Below are 5448 nucleotides of genomic sequence, written 5' to 3'. Positions count from 1 at the left end.
TTTTTTTTTTTTTTTTTTAAAGATGACCGGTAAGGGGATCTCAACCCTTGGCTTGGTGTTGTCAGCACCATGCTCAGCCAGTGAGCAAACCGGCCATCCCTATATGGGATCCGAACCCGTGGCCTTGGTGTTATCAGCACCGCACTCTACCGAGTGAGCCACGGGCCGGCCCCCTATCCATACATTCATTATTGGACACTTAGGCTGATTTCATATCTTGTCTGTTGAAAATTGTGCTGCAATAAACATGGGAGAGCAGGTATCTCTTCGACACACTGGCTTCATTTCCTTTGGGTATATACCCAATAGTGGGATTGCTGGATCATATGCTAGATCATATCTATTTTCAATTTTTTAAGGAACCTCCACGCTGTTTCCCATATGGCTATACCAGTTTACACTCCCACCAACAGTGTTTTTGCATGTTTTGTTTTCTTTTTTAAAAATGGCTTAAAACAATCGTTCTCTACATAACAGTCTTCAACTTTCCTTCTTCTCTCTGCACATGGTAGGTTTGAGAATGACCCACGTCGATATAGGTAGCTCTAGTTCACATTTAATTCTTTAGTGAGGTATAATGTACATACAGAAAAGTGCACAACATGATGAATGTTTGCAGACTGAACACACACGTAACAAGCAACCAGATCAAGAAAAAGAACATGAGAAAAAGAGGAAAAAAAAAAACAAAAACAAAAGAAAAATAACATGGTCAAGAAGTAACTCCGGGGCCTCCCTCGTGGCCCTCCCAGTCACTGCTCCAAGGGTGACCACCATCCTGACTTGTAACGGCAGGGTTTCTAATGTAGCCTGGTTTGCAAACTTTGCATGTATGAAGGGAATCATACAGCATGTATCCCTTTGTGGCCAGCAGCTTCTTTTGCCCAACATTGCTTGTGAGCTTCATCCACGTTATGCACATGGATTATAGTTTGCTCATTTTCATTTGCTCAGACTGTGAAGGGTCTGAGATTTTACACTACTTGTAAGCTAGCGAGTTAGCCTGCCACAGTTTTACACACACACACACGCATGCACACGTATGCAACAAGTCCCATGGATCAGAAAAATAGACCATTTAGTACTCACAGCAGAAATCAGCAGCCAGAGCAATACCTTGCACCAGTTCCTCGTGCCCCAGTTCACACAGGGCCAGATGTTTCCTGTGTGTGTAGCAGAGAGGGAGAGGAACCTGAAATTAGGAGACGCTAAGCTGTCATGAAGCTGCTGACACATCTGCCTGCCCCCTTCCCCCCTTCATAAACAGAGATTACTCTGTCAGAAATCTCCTGGTTGGGGCATTTCTAGGTGTATTACCCTGAACTCTGTCTGAATCTCTCTGGAGGGATATACTACCTCTAATTTCTGAGGCTGCCGTTCAGACGTGTCCTTTGCTCAGAAAGGCCTGAGCCACGCAGGATCACAAGCAATCTGTGGAGACCCGCCCCCCAACGCATTGCTCTATAGTACTCCATTGTGTGAATACGCTCCAATTTATTCATCTATTCCTTGTTTTGTGAGTAGTTTTTAGTTTGGGCTATTATGAATAAAGCTGCTATAAACATTCTTTTAGGTCTTTGGTTTATATTCACATACATTTCTGTTTGGTATATACCTAGAAGTAGCATCACAGGGTGATGGGCATGCATACGTACAGCTCTAGTAGATACTGCCAAACAATTTTCCGAGATAATTGTTGTACCCATTATGCTCCCATCAGCTGCGAATGAGACATTCTGTTTCTAAAAATCCTTACCAGGGCCGGCCCGGTGGTGCACTGCTACAGGGCACCGCTTGGGAGTGCGACGGCGCTCCCGCCGAGGGTTTGGATCCCACATACAGACCGGTTCCCACTCACTGGCTGAGCGAGGTGTGGGCGCGGCACTGAGGGTTGTGATCCCGTTGCCGGTCCGGTCTGGTACGGGCGCGACACTGACATGACACTGAGGGTTGCGATCCGTTGCCGGACACGAAAAAAGACAAAAAGGAAAAAAAAAATCCTTACCAACACTTCATATTTTCAGATTTTTATATTTTCATCTATCTGATTGATATTCAATAAAATTTTGTTGTTTTAATACACATTTCTCTGATTTACTGTGAGCATATTTTCAAATATTTGTTGCTCATTTTTAATGGTCAACAAATATTTGAAATGTAAAATGTTTTGCCATATTCTCTGCCTGCTTTTTGATTGAGTATCTTGTCTTATTGTTTTTTAGGAGCTCTTTATATATTGTGTCTATTCATTCTTTGTCAATTATATGTGTTTTGAAGCTGACTGTGTCTTTTTGGGTAGATGTGTCTGTATGTTGGTCTAGGCAGATGGGCCTCACAAAACCATCAAGCTCCTTTATGGCTGAGGTGAGCAAGCAAATATTTCCTATAGCTCTAGGAGATACAGATTTAACCAAGAGAAAGAGAGCTAGATCGGAGGTACCGTATAGCCTGTCTGAGGGATAAAATAGAGTCCTCATGCACCTGAGGACCACACAGGACCTGGCACATCTGAGAAGATGCCTGTGTGAACAAATGACCTCCAACGACAGCCCACTCTCCCAATACCCTCTCTAAGCACAGAAGTTATACTCCAGCCTGGGGAAAACGAGGGATGTGCAGAAAGCCTGTTGAACTGAAATTATTGAGGAGATGGGGTTAGGCGGGGGTAGATCCTAAAGGAATTGAGATTTCATTTTGTAGAAGAAAACCACATGTTCATTATTTCACTGAAGTTTTTTGTTTTTGTTTTTAAATCCTCTTTGGCCTTATCCTTTGTATTTTGTGATAAAAATTTAGCTCCATAGGCCTATTTTTTTCTTTCTAATGCTCACTGTAGTAGATTGAGTTTGGACTTCCCAGCCTCAGACACTGTAAGCAATAAATTTCATTTTCTTTATAAAGCACCCCATTCCAAGTATTTTGTTATAAGCAACAAAAAAAGACTAATACAGAAAATTGGTACCAGAGAAGTGGGATGTTGTTTATAACAAATACTTGAAAATATGGAAGCAGCTTTGGAACTGGGTGTTAGGCAAAATTTGGAAGAGTTTGGAGGACTCAGAAGAAGACAAAAAGACAAGGGAAAGTTTGGGATGTCTTAGAGACTGGTTACGTGGTGGTGAGCAGAATACTGATAGAAATATGGACTGTAAAGACCATTCTAAGGAGGTCTCAGATAGAAATAAGAAGGAGTTTATTGGAAACGGGCAAAGACTACCCTTGCTGTGAACTGACAAGGAATTTTGCTGCATCGTGTCCATGCCCTAGGACTTTGTGGAAGTTGGAACGTAGGAGTTGTGAACCAAAGTATTTAGCAGAAGAAATTCCTAAGCAGCATGGCTGCTTGTAACAGCCTGTGCTGAGTTATGGCAGAAAAGGCACAACATAAAGCTAGAATTTATTAAATTTAATTAATTAATTAATTAATTAATTTAAAAAGATGACCGGTAAGAGGATCGTAACCCTTGACTTGTTGTTGTCAGCACCACGCTGTCCCAAGTGAGCTAACCGGCCATCCTTATATAGGGATCCGAACCTGTGGCCTTGGTGTTCTCAGCACCACACTCTCCCAAGTGAGCCACAGGGCCCACCCTAAGCCAGAATTTAAAAGGGAAGCAGAATATAAAGATTTGGAAAATTTTCAGCCTGGCCATGTGGTAGAGAAGCAGAGAGCATTTTCAGAAGAGAAATTCAGTGGTGCTAACATTAGCACAAAAGTATGGTATTATCAAGTGAAGGAGAAAAAGATCCTGAAGGCATTGCAGAAGTCTCTGGGGCCAACTCTTCCATTTCTGGCCCAAAGGCCTAGGGAGACAGAATGGTCTTGGGGAACAGGCTTGAGGAGCCCTCCATGGGCTCACTGCCCAGGACCACTTTGGGAAGCTGCTTCCAGCACCAGCACCCCAGCTGCTTTGGCTGCTCCAGCTGTGGGTAAATTGGTCCCAGATGTGGCTGGACCTGCAGCTTTGGAAAATACAAGCCGGAAGCCTTGGCGGCATCCACATGGTGTTAAGACTTTAGGCTCACAGAATGCTGGAGCTGTGGAGGTGTGGAGGCTTGGGAGCCTCCACCCTGATTTCAGAGGGTGTATGGAAAAGTCTGGGGCCCAGGAAGAGATCTGTCGCAGGGGCGGAGTCACCACAGACAACCTTCGCTGGAGCAATGCCAAGCAGAAACGTGGGGTCAGAGTTGCAACAGAGAAACCCCATCAGTGCCATGTCTAGTGGAGCTGTAAGAGCAGGACCGCTATGGAGACCCCAGACCTGTGAAGCTACCAGAGTGGAACCCCAGCCTGGGAGAGCCATAGGAACAGTGCTGCCTGAGGACTTGGGGATACAACCCCCACACAAGCATGCAGAGGAGGTGTAACATGGAGTCAAGGTGCATGATTTGCCAGCTTTGAGATTTAATGCCTGCCCTGCTGGGTTTTGGACTTGTTTGGGACCTGTTACCCCTTTCTTTTGGCCAACTTCTTCCTTTTGGAATGGGAATATGTATCTTATGTTTGTCCCACCATTGTATCTTGGAAGTAGATAACTTGTTTTGAATTTCACAGATGGGACTTTGAACTTTGGACTTTTGAATTGAAACAAGTTAAGACTTTGGGGGTGAAATAAATGTATTTGTATGTGAAAAGGACACGAGTTTTGGGGGGCCAGGGGCGGAATGTAATAGATTGAATTATGTCCCCCCAAAACTCACTGAGGCTTGAATTGTGTCCCCCAAGTTATATGTATCAGAAACTTAAACCCACTGTGACTGTTAAGAGGATGGGAAATCCTATTATGGAAATTGAAAGGTGGAGCCTTGAAGAGGTGATTGGATTGTAGGACCATGACATAGTGAATGGATTAAAAATGGTGGTCATGGGCATGGTTCTGAGGGCCTTAAAAAAGAGGAGAGTCTGTCTCTCTCTCTCTTGCTCTCTCTGCTTCCACCATCTTGCAATGTGAGACCCCTGGGTCACTGTTGCCACCACCAGATGGACTTTGGACCTCTCAGCCTCAGATGCTGTAAGCAGTAAATTTCATTTTCTTTACAAATCACCCAGGTCCAAGTATTTTGCTATAAGCAACAAAAACAGACTAATACACTCATCTAATAAAATTCCAGAGCCTAGCCTTAATAATGATTGTCTTTATAATTAAAGGAATCTAAGATTCCTTTAGCTATGGAGGAAGAGTTTCCATTCTGCATCATAAAGCTTGTTCACACAATCTGATCTGACGAGATGTTCAACTGAGAAACTGACAAGAATGTCTGTCTTGAGTTCCTATACCAACACAGAGCCCTGTGTGAATGCCCAGGATTTTTGCCAACTTGATCTCCATTAATATGTCTGTCCTTAAAATTATTACTTTGGGCCGGCCCGGTGGCGCACTGGATAGTGCGCCGCTTGGGAAGCGCGGCTGCGCTCCCGCCCGAGGGTTCGGATCCCACATGCAGACC

The sequence above is a fragment of the Galeopterus variegatus genome, unplaced genomic scaffold (assembly GCF_000696425.1).
Source record: "Galeopterus variegatus unplaced genomic scaffold, G_variegatus-3.0.2 Scaffold688, whole genome shotgun sequence".
In the NCBI taxonomy this organism is placed as follows: domain Eukaryota; kingdom Metazoa; phylum Chordata; class Mammalia; order Dermoptera; family Cynocephalidae; genus Galeopterus; species Galeopterus variegatus.
The sequence above is the reverse complement of the archived record's forward strand: the minus strand, read 5'-3'. Positions refer to the sequence as shown.